The 12,205-nt window shown below is 45.0% G+C and overlaps 1 protein-coding gene across 2 annotated transcripts in view; it reads right to left on the reverse strand.

The window, feature by feature from the left end:
* PAK5 (p21 (RAC1) activated kinase 5) overlaps positions 1-12,205 on the reverse strand; it is a 309,974-nt gene that overhangs the window by 165,237 nt on the left and 132,532 nt on the right. For both annotated transcript variants that reach the window (XM_058287556.2, XM_071211561.1), the window contains exon 3: positions 10,979-11,128. The gene's annotated coding sequence lies outside the window, so the exon portion shown is untranslated. The remainder of the gene's footprint in view (positions 1-10,978; positions 11,129-12,205) is intronic.

The following is a 12,205-nucleotide window of genomic DNA, read 5'->3' on the forward strand; positions in this document are numbered from 1 at the left end:
TAGATATCATATCCCCTAGGCTTTAAACTTTTACAAGGAGGGGAAAAAATCCCAAGCAATCAAGCAAGTAGGAGCAAGAATAAGTAAGAGAGGAAAGTTATTTTTCTTGGCACAAAATAATCAAATTGCCACACAGCTAGGATTTACTTCTTGAAACACATCAGCCTCCATCTCCACGCTGGCTTATTTGAACTTGTCTACAGGCTAGGTTCTGCTCACAGGTTGCCTGCAGACATGCTTTGCTTACTTCCACAATCAGATTCTCTGTTGTTTTCATATTTTTGTTTTTAAGAAACCAATGATTAAAAATTGGGAGATTTCACCTAAGACAACTCCAGGCTTCACTTGAAAAATGGGACCATCTGGTAGACCTGAGCCCACATACCTGTAAGCCGAGAGTAGACTGGAGTTGCGTAGGGGCTGCTGCACCTCCAGGCACAGGCTCTCCAGTTTGCACAGTTCCTACCCTGCACCTGCTCCTTCTTACCCTGCCTGGGCGCTGTAAGTCAAGAACCCTGCTCCACCTATGACCCGCTGGCCAAGTTCATTCCCGTTCCTCTCCTTTAAAAGAACAGTGAGCTCGCGAGAGCATTCTGGACAATTAAAAAGTTGTCTTTTCACATGCAAATCTTTGTATGTGTGGAAATTTGTCTAAAAGGTACGATGCACTAGACCATTCCCAGGAAATGGCTGAGAGCGGAGTTGAGTACGTGCCAAGTGTAAGGGGATAAAAGGGTGCGCGTGGAGAAGGGAGCCCGCTGAGCTTCCTCTCCCGTCTGCAGAAACTTCACTCCAGTACAAGTCCACAGGCCAAGTCTTCCGATCAATATCTAAGAACCACGTGAGCAGGAGCTTTTACCGCGGTGGAAAACTCAGTCCCCCTGGCCATTCAAAGACTGCCTGAACCAGACCGAACTGCACTATGATTGCGGCCCTGGGCAGCTGCTAACCACTTTTACTCGTTTTGATGATGACAAGGGCATCGGTAGGGAGCCCAGAGTTTTTAATTTTTGGAGGTATGTAGATAATCTGAAGCTTCCTTCTGCCAAAATACTACTATATCCTGGATACATTAAAAAAGTTAGATTTTGCTAGCCTGCTACGTATTAAAGGATATATCTGAATCTCTTGCTCCCTATTTCCACTTAAATAAAAGACAGAACAACAAAGGCAGAGACTAGGTAGAGGGAGTAAATAATGCAAAGGGCAGGAGAGCCCTAAGAGGACACAGCAATAGCTGAGACCAGCCTCGGGCCCTCAGTAGGGCAGGGCAGCGCGGAGCAGGTGACTTACCTGAGAACTGGGCGCTAGGGTGGACCCTGGAAGAGGGCCCAAATGGTTCCTGACTCCTAGAGGGAGCAAAGCAATATTTCCCACAGGAAAACACCCCCAGTTTAGGCCCTAGGATTCCCGCATGTGACAACCCATAAGCAAATACTACCAATCACACACAGGAACACCAGCAAGAGAAACAGCTGAGAAAATAGCCCACACCTGGTTTTCTACACCTAGAGTAGGTCATGTATTAGAAAATAGTAAATAAAATAACTACATATAAAACGTAAAAAAATTAAAAGTAGAATAAAGATGCCACCTCCTTTTGCCACCTGTGACCTGATTTAAGTGTGCAAACATGGTGGGATAGCTCAGGAGCTCTTCATTTTTTTTTCCTGTATCCAAATTGACCAGCATCCCAGTCAGCTGTCTGATTATTCTGTCTCGCAGAATCCCAGGATCTATGAGACATATCCCTGTGGTTGGAGGCACCCAGACTGGCATTTTCATCGTGCTACCCATTACGGGAATTGTCAGCCTTGCCTCCACTAAATCCATTCTAACTTCCATTCTGCCATCTTCCTCCCTGAGCCACCTCCTGTTATCAAGACTGTGTCAAAGAAGGTATAGGAATGCCTCCTCATGTGCTACCAGCCACCGCAGCACGCAGGCTTCAAAGAACCATGCCAGAGAACTGTCAGGGCTAGCGGCAAGTGTCCCTGAAAAAAACACGAGTTTGGGATTCATACCAATGAATCCTCTGCTACCCAGCTTTACCTTTCACCCCACTCCAGCACCTTCTCGGTCCACTCCCATGTGGGTTTCCTCGGTTTTGATGGCACGTACTAGCAAGGTCCTTCCACTTTTTTATTCGAGAAGTTGTGGGTTTAGAGAAAAATCATGCATAAAATAGAGTCCCCATGTACCCCTGTATTATCAATGCCCTGTATCAGTATGGTACATTTGTTACCATTCATGAAAGAGCATTTTTATAATGTACCGTTTACTATAGTCCATCATTTACAATAGGGTTCACTGGGCTGAAAAGGCCTATGTTTTTTTAAAACGTTTTTATTCTAGCAACATATATACAATCTAAAATTTCCCCTTTTAGCCATATATTTGAATGTGGTTAAAAGGGGAAATTTTAGGTCCTCAGGTATTTCAGTGTAGGTTATTTCCTCCTGGAGACTGGAGATGGGCTGGCACTTCTCTGCTGAGCCCATTCACTAGTTATCAGCTTGGAGACAATGAGGAGTGGCAAAGGAAGGTGTAAGGAAACAAAGGTCATCTTATGAGACACCTGCTTCAGGTGAGAACCTTGTACAACCATTAGGCAAAAGAGGCTCTTTTTCCCTCTCTAGGAGAAGAGATTGCTTCTGCCTGTCAGGAGAGTTTAGGGGAAATTTGGGAGTTCAAGGCTCTCAATCTCATGTGCCTGAATGAACTTATCCCAGGATGCAGCCTCCCTATCAAGTCTGAAATAGGAGAACTTACAAAACTGGGTATTTAGATTCATTTGCAGCTCTGCCAATCATATAGCCAGAAGCTGGGTCTGAATTTCACCCCAGCAGGCCTTCTGCTGGCAGCGATAAGTCCCTTTAGAGGTATCATAGATGCTTTTTGGAGCATGTGTTAAGTTGGAAATTGTCCATCTTCAACTTAACAGTTTTTGTGTGTAGGACAAAAGTAGCCATCCTACTCCACAAGGCTTGTCATGACCTTGGCTCTGTGTGCTGTAGCTCCTCGACCTCCCAACACTTTCCTTCCAACCAAGCCTCATCTCAAGGTACTACAGGTGAAAGCTTAGGTAACTGTGATGCTGCAGCAGGCCAGGGCTTTTCTTCCCAAGTGTGGTCGTTATTTTCAGACAGGTGGGCAATCCAATTCCAGAATCCCACCCACAGGCATACCCTGTCTAGAACCACTTGTTTCAGCTCAGTATCCCCATGAAATGAATCCTGAGGCAATGATTAAGTGCTAATGCTTTAATTACAATATTCAGTCCCAAGGGAAGAGAGAGAAGAGAAGGGACACAGGGCAGGGAAGGATGGGAAGGGATACGAGGTGATTTGTGACTATTCTGGCCACTGCGATGAAGGAACAGCCACGGGCATAGCGAGTACATACGCCAAGGGGCACGGGCATCTCTAGGGATGCTGTCCAGAGCCATGTCCATCAGAGAGGGAACTCATCTGCCTCGCTGCTTCTCTCTCCTACCTCCCATAGAAGCAAGCTGCTAAGGGTCTAGGACAGCAGTTCTTAGCTGGGTAGGATTTTGTCCCTCGAGTGGACAACTGGCTGGAGATAATTTTACATCTGGAGAAATGTTTTATTATTGTGACTGAGGGCTGCTACTGGCACCTGGTCGGCAGAGGCCAAGGAAGCTGCTACACCATCGACAATGCCTACAACAGCCCCTGCAACCGAGAATTATCAGGTCCAAAATATCAGTGATGCCACTGTTGAGAAATCCTGGTCTAGGTGATCACAAGTAAAGCCAAGAGACTCTGAACAGGTGCACAAACTATGTCCTACACAACAACAGAAAAAGTCAGAATATATGAAAGGCATTTCACAGGAGAGGAAACACAAATGGAGAACGAAATATGAAGAGATTCCAAATCTCATTAGTAACCAGGGAAATCAAATCACAATAAGATACCATTTCACACTCAATTGATTGGCAAAATTAAGACATGGAGAGTGCCAAGCATTGTTGTGAGTGAATCTCAAAGGGATTCTCATCTGCTGCTGGTTGGGAGTATAAACTGCTACCAGCACTTTGGAAAACAATTTAATTTTACTTTTTAAAGTTGAACATGTTCACACTTAGGCTGACTACCCACCCCAGTTTACCCAGATTGCCCTGGTTTAGTATCGCCAATCCTACATTCTGGGAAACCCCTCAGTTCCAGGCAAACTGGGATGGTTGGCTACCTAGAGATCTTATAGCCTAGCAACCCACTTCTATGTAGCCCTGAAAAACTCTTGTATATGCACCAGGATTCATATAAAAAAGTTCAGAGAGCAGAAAATGGAAACAACAGAAATGACCAACCGTAGGAGAACAAACACGTTGTGGTATAGTCACCTGATGTAATATTAGTTAGCTGTGAAAATGGATTATAGCTACATGCAACAAATGGATGCATCTTAGAAATATATATGTTGAATAAAATGAGCAAATCTTCTATAAACTATAAAAGCATGAGATCACTATTATAAAGCCCAATTTAAAGACAAACTAACAAAATATTGCATAGGGCTATGTCTGTGTTTGGTGGAATTTGTTTTTTTTTAAGCAAAGGGAAGGCGGACACAAAATCTAGGAGAGTGGTTACCTCTGGAGGGGAAGGGAGGGGGAAGATGAAATGAGGAGACACTCAGCTCCCCAAAGAAAAATTAACTCATGAATTCTTAGGTCCCCAGAGAGAGCTTGCTCCTCGGGTTATACATCCTTGCTGTCAGCTTTAACTACCCTATTTATTTTCCTTTGTATTATTTTCTGCCTCTTTTAAAAAATAATTTAATTACTATCTCACTTTTTAGAAATAGAGGGCAAAGAATCACCAACGTATCTGGCAGAGAAGGCTGAATGCAACTCGTTCCCCAAACCAACAGAGGCGGCGGGCTTGGCCCGAGCCCTCCGTCAGGTCAGTCATCTCCGCAGTCAAGGTCCCCTGCTGCGTCCGCGGAGCTCACCGGGCTCACGTCAGCCTGGTGCGCCTCCCGCTCCAACCTGCTGCACCTGGTGACTTGGGAGGTTACCAGACGGAAAACGGAGGCTCGGGAGAACAAGCAAAACACTTGGGAAAGCCGTAGGGCAGGGCTGCTGGTTAATTTACACAATGCAGTGCCCGAGGGAAGAAATCCGTGAAGTGCAAAGTGCCACTTCGCGCACAGGATCCCCGCAGAGACCTGGACGTAAACCAGCCCCTGCCTCACCCTGAGCTGCCCAGAAACAGGGAGAAGCACGGCCTGGTAAGAGGCCAGAGCCTTCCTCGGAATCTCGGTTGTGGACAAAAGGCCAAACCCTTTGCTAGTTTTCCAAAAGCCCATTCAGGACGCTTAGCGTGTTTGTGCAAGGTGCGTCCCGGGAAGAGGTTCTCTCTGCAGCCTGCGGCCTCCTAACCTCCCGGAAGCCACAGGCCCAGGCCATGCTGAGCAGTCCTTGGATCAGGCACACTCGCAGCCTGAGCTTTTTCTCCAAGCTCCTATCCGGGTATTTTCTTTCTTCCATGCTGGCCTGCCAGCCACACGCCCTCCTTCTCTCCCTCCCTTCCTTCCCAAATATGAAGCCTACAAATCCCCTCATAAGACAGACTCTTAAAATTTTTTAACCATTTTGCTACAGTTATCTGTCCACAGAAACATCCACTGAACGGGCTGCTCATCTTCCTGTTTGCTCACCACTTTCTCAGGAACATTATTCTGCCTGCAAGTTAAATTATCTTCTTGAAGTCAAGCACCTTTTCCCAAGACCTGGTCGTTAACACTGTGTCTTTGGCCACTTGCCTTCTCTCTCCCTGACCATGTGCCTTTACTCCCAAGTCACCTGACAGCAAGGTGGGATGGCACACTTCTGTGTCTGAACGCATCCTATTCTCTTTGCCTAATGTTCTCTTCCCACCTGATTTGGCTGGGGAACCCCAACTCATCTGTAAGCTTCAATTCAGACATCCAGTTCTCAATAGACTGCAGTCTTAGATCTTCTCCTTTCTGTGTCAACCCCTTTTGCAATGCGACTCTGAAGGCCCTTTCAGCAAGAGGCGGAGTCTGTCTCCACATCCATGAAGTCCTGGCTGGCCTTGTGATCTGCTCTGGCCTCTCTAATGCCGCAGAGGTGACAGTTCTGAGCATGCGCCTCAAGAAGCCTTGCTCGCTTTCCCTCATTCTCGTGAACCCTGCCTAGCTGCGTGGGAATGAGCCCGAGCTATCCGTGCTAGAGAGTGAAACACCCAGCCACGCCCAGCCAGCCCCAGATAGGAGTGAAGCCATTTTAGACAATCTAGTCCACAGCTAAATGTCAGCTGATTGCAGACGCACGTGCAAACCCAGCTAAGACCAGCCAAGCCTGGCCCAGCTCAGCAGTGCACCCCAACTCACTCACAGACACATGAGCAATAAGACATGCTGATTGTCTTAAGCCACTGAGCTATGGGATTGCTTGTTATGCAGCAGTAACTGCATAACACACCTTCTCTCTGCCTTGTTCCTACTTAACATTTACAACAGACTTCCATTTTAGCCCTCATAATACTACATGCTTTCTTGTCGTTCTCTTCCACCAACTGTAAGCTCACTGAGAGCAGAGAAATTTTTGTTTTTGTATCTCAAAATCTAATATTATTTACTTCTCAGTAAATGAGTATTAGAAAATTGTCAATGATTAATCAGTCAGGGATGACAACGACGCTCAAGGGCTGGCTTTGCAGGCAGTGAGCCTAGGCTACAAATCCCAACTCTGACATGTCCTAGAGGTTTTCCTTTGGTGAACTGGGTGAACTTGGCTAAACCCCATCTGCCCATCTATAAAGTGAAGTCTAGAAGACAGTATATGCTCCAGGACTGTGGTGACACGTGTGTGCATGCGTGCATGTGCGCGTGTGTGTTTAATTCTGACACAGTTGGTATTTTTTCAAAAAGGACTGACAGGTAAAATGTATGTAGAGCATCTGGTATAGCACCTGGCTTATGGCCACTCAATAAATGATAGCACCATTAGCATGATCATCGTCCTCATCGTTGCCATGACCACATCTTGTAATGGAAACTGTAGAGGCTGCACTAATACAGTATCCCTTTGACACTGATAATTTCTCTCCATGATGACCTGGTGGCAGCTTCCAAGGGCACAGCTTCCTGGGACGCCTGGCTCAAGGGTTTCCTCTGGTTGCTGGAGGAACCTGAGAGAAATGCTAAAGTGGCAGAAGTTAAAGGCCCCACAAGGACTGGCCAGGGCAGTGGCCCTCAGCCAAGGGCAGTTCAACACCCACTTCCTTTGCCTGTGGCTGGGGTAACTCGGAGGCATGTTCTATCCAGTATTCCAGAATTCTCTAACGGGACTGGGCCCTTCCTGGCCAGCAGCAGTGAGAAGGACCTTTTTTCACAGTGCTTCTCTTCCCTGCCTTTCCTTCCCGCTCCCCTAAAAATGTACCCCGGCATCACCTCCCCAAAACACCAGTAGCCAAATCCTTATTTCATGGCCTGCTTCTGAGAAAACCAACCCAAGCACTATAACCCTTCCTGTTTTACTTTATCCTAATTGCTTCAGAATCCAATCTTATTCCAGGCACTTTGACTCCCATTTGAAAGCCTGGACTTTTAAAAAAAATGTATTTTATTATAGAAGTTGTGAATTTATAAAACAACCATGCACATGTATAGAATTCCCATATAACACTCCTTCACCAACACACCACATCATTGTGGAACATTTGTTTCAGATTATGAGATAATATCATCAGACTATTTCCATTAACTATGGTCCAGAGCATACATATGGAATATTTTTTCCATACTGCCCTATTATTAATATAGTACATCTTTGGCAGTGATGCAAGAATATCACGATATTGCTGTTAACTATAGTTCATAGGTTACATTAATTATATTTTTCCTATGCTTCTCCACATTCCCACCACCCTGCAATAGTGATGCACATCTGCTGTAACTCACAAAGGATACCATTGCATCTGTACCATCAATCACAATTCTCATCCTCTGGGTTCACCGTATTACTCAGTCCCTAGATTTGCTCTAGCTTTATTTCAATTGATATTTACATTCCTAGTTTACCCTTTTCACGGCAATCCCATTTATAAACCAGCTGCTACTCACTATAATGTGTTATCATCAACTCTATCCATTTCCATACTTTTACAGTCAAGTTAATTAAAACTTCTACATACATTAACATCAGCTCTCCTTCACAGCCCTCCTAATAACCTATAATCTTGTCTCCTAATAACCTATATTCTAGGTTTTAACTCCATGCATTTATTCTTCATATTTAGTTCACGTTAGTGAGACCATGCAATATTTGTCCTCTTATGTCTGGCTTATTTCACTCAGCATAATGTCCTCAAGATTCATCCATGTTATCATATATATCCCAATTTCATTTCTTCTTGCTGCAAAAGCTTGGACTTTTAATGTTATCTCCAACTAATCAAAGAGTGGTTTGCAGTCTGGTGGATGACACGCTCAACCACAGGACGTGGTGCAACATCTCTGGGTGTTCTCTGACGTTTTCAGCATACCGCAATTCTCTGCATGTTGAATAAAGATAGGGTGAACTTGCAGTTGGGCTGGGGTAACTCTGGCTAACCTTGAAGGACACTTGGAACTATGGTACTGATCCTCGGCCAAGAGGTGAAATGTGCTAGTGATTTATAACGTGCTGTTTAAAGTCCCAAACTCCCCTGGAGGTTTCCCGCATCAACTTGCCTACCCTGTTGATGGAAACTGTAGAGAATGATGGTTTGTACTTAATTACCTGGCCCCACGGCCTCCTTTTACTTGGGTGAGCTGTGGGCACAAAACGCCCCTCGGTAAGCTTGTAGCACACGTGAATCCTGGTAGTCAGCAACCGGAAGCAGTGCATCCTGAGCGACGGAGAAAGGATCTCGACGCGGTGCCTGGGGTCAGGGACCGCGCGGCTCTCTGCCGTTTGCTGGCTGCCCTTTCCCGTAGCACCCCATCCTTTGCCTTTATTACAGCCTGACATGGGGCTGCCCCATGGGTGCGCCCCATGAGTCCTTGCAGGCACCTGGCACTGTACAGTCGGTGCACTGAGGCTGGGTTCTGACAACCAGGGCCTTTGGAGAGGGGTCTCGGGTAGAGGAAGAGAGGGTCCTTACAACAGCTACACTGAGAACATTTCAGAAGGTTCTGAGTGTGGGAGGGCACTGTGCTGAGCTCTGAAAAGATGGCTCAGAGGAGTTTGCACAGATAATGCTTCTGAACACAGGCTGTGGAGTGGTCCATGCTCCAGCAGTGGCTGCCGGCCTCCTGCAGCCTGGGACTGTCCTGCCAATTCTTCACTCTCCTCCTGGTGGGTCTTGCACAGTGTCCCATATTCCAAGACAAGAAGCCATCCCTGTAGAAAGCTTGAGTTTCTCTGGCAGACAATGCTCAAACCAATATATTCTCATCTTTTTTAGAACACTGAGTTTAAATTTGCATTTTAGTTTTCCCTTCAATGTTCCATCCAGGAATAATCCAGTATGGAAGGTTTAGTACTGAAGTCATACTTGGCTGACCTAAGCCAATAGTCCCTTACCTCATGCTTTCTTATCTAGGAAGACAGCTTTCACACAGGCTACCTCCCAGTGGCTTGGGTACCAGCATTCTCAGAAGCCACGAGCCACTCGGGAAGCGGAGAGGAGTTGTAAGTAAGTCTGGAGAGCTCAAACTTCAGAGTGTTACAAAGTCACCTAGAACATGAGACTTCAGGGCAGAATATTCTTTTCTTTTCCCAATTTGACACAAACCCCCTTCAAGTATCAGAATCAGGCCCCAAACATACATATCATAGGCAGTTCTTGGGAAGGGTGGGATAAACTACAATTGGATGACTGCATATTAAAACACAATGAAGAGAATACCCTCTATGAAAATTAGAATTATATTTGTTATTTGGGAATTCATAAAGGATATTGGGTGTCATCCAATTTAATCTAGCTGAAGGAGATCCACAATATATTTCAAATCCATGCACTTCTTGCCATCTGCAATGCCACATCCCTAAGCGAAATCACCATCGTCTTTTACCTGGCTAACAGCACCCTGTTTTCCATTGTTTCTGAACCTCTACCAGTTAGCCAGGGCAAAGCAGAATGGTTTTTCTTTTTAAGATCCTAACAGAAATCAGATTTTTTAAACTTAATGTTTAGAGCAGATTCAGGCTTACAGAAATATTTCACACATATCCTCCCCATAGTCTCCCTTATTAACGCCTTGCATTAGTGTGGTGCCTTTGTTCTAAGGGATGAGCTGACACTGATATATTAGCAGTGACAAAAGTCTACGGTTGACATTAAAGTTTACTCTGGGGTATATGCACTTTTATGGGTTTTGACAAATGTGGAATGTCATGTTTCCCATTACTGTATCATACAGAATAGGTGCACTGCCCCAACCCCCCAAAAGAGAACAGTCTTTCAAAAATCTAAATTCTTTCATTCCTCTGCTCTGACTCTTCAGTGGCTTCCCTCTGCATTGGAGTAAAATCAAGACATCTTCCCATGCCTGAAGGGTTCTTCATCCCCTATAACAAGCGTCAACGAATCCCCTCTCTTAAAAGCGCCACAGGCCTGCTTTCCCAGCCTTGAGCACATCCATCTAGATGGTGCTGGGGGCACATGGAAGGCTCTCGCTTCAGCATCTTGCTCAGCTAGCTCTATTCCATCAATCACCTCTTAGATCAAATTTCCCCGAGTGGTCTCTCTGACACCCAAACTCAAGGAACCCCTTAACCACCCTTGATCCCATTAGCCTGTTGACCATGCCCTTCACCATTAGCTACACCTACCTTTTTTTTTTTTTTTCTCATCCTAGAACAGATTTAAGCACATGGAAATTGCCCAGTAACTACTTGTGGAAAAAATAAATGCATGTTTCTGCTTTTCAAAATGCTGTATAATTTAAAATAATAAAATTTAAAAGGACAAAACCATGATGTAATTTATTCCCCTACCTTTTTATGATGGCTGGGGATGAATTAAAGGCGTTCAGAGAAGTGTGGCTACTTCCGTTAGGCAACTTTTCATTGGAGCCGTTCAGTTTTCTTCCTTTTCCTCAGCGTTCATTTTGGCAAGAGGTGGAAACATTTCGCCACAGTGTATTTCTGTAACAACATGGTACGGACATGACTCAGAGCTCCACCAACATTATGCTCTGTTTAAAAATAAGATACATAACCTCCTTTACTTCACATTCTCCTGCTCACTGTAAGTGGCTCCTTCAACCGTTTCTCTTGTTTTTCTCAGACTGGCAGCTACTGACCTGAATTATTACCTGGATACCCGGAGCAGAGTCAGGCTCCACTGAACAGCTCACCTGCCTGCACCTGCGGCGCAGCACCTCCTCCACCCTGTGTGCTCGGCGGAGGCCAGACCATCTCCCCATCCCTTGACACTGAGCTCCATGGGGCGAAGGGCTGTGCCACAGGGCCCTGACTCTCTGGCACCCAGCCCCTGTCTAGGAGTTGGAGCTGTTTAATAGCTACACTGGTTGAATCAAAGTTATACGTGGATCTTACAAGTTCCTAACCTTGGTTATGGTTCAGCACGGCACTGCCATTTACGTGGGTAAATAATGAATACAATTGCTAGGGTAGAAGGGCTAAAAGCCCATTTCAGATTCTTCATGAATGATCCAAGAAGTGAGAGCAGTTATCCTCTCCTGTCCTACTAAGAAAGCAAATTCCAGAGCCCACTTCTTTTCTTCTACCTGTTAATTATTGCTCATTGCATTTTCAGGGAAGTCTAAAGAAAATGTCCCTGAAAATAATTACAGGTTGAGCATCCACCCCTATCTAAACTACACCCAGAAGACTGCTCCATCTCTTGGATGTTATTAAGAAGTATCTGGTTTTGGTTCATCACATGCATCAGCTAACTGTAGGTATGTAATGAACACATTTAGGGGACTTGCATTTACTGTAAGAATGGTGACACTTTGTGATATAAACAAAAAAGGAATCATACAACAAGTATCTATAGTGCATTTGAAAACTGTGTAAGACACCCCTTAGAAATATGAACTTTTGTTTTAAAGCTGTTGCAAAGATACTGAAATGGTGACACTTTGATTTATTTGTAGATCATGAAAAGCAATTTGTTGTTAAAATTATATTCTCAAAAGCATACCCTGTGTCTTAAACTATCATTTTTTAAATCAGTAGGATGTGCTGAAAGAATGC

Source organism: Dasypus novemcinctus, chromosome 24, assembly GCF_030445035.2.
Source record: "Dasypus novemcinctus isolate mDasNov1 chromosome 24, mDasNov1.1.hap2, whole genome shotgun sequence".
Taxonomy (NCBI): domain Eukaryota; kingdom Metazoa; phylum Chordata; class Mammalia; order Cingulata; family Dasypodidae; genus Dasypus; species Dasypus novemcinctus.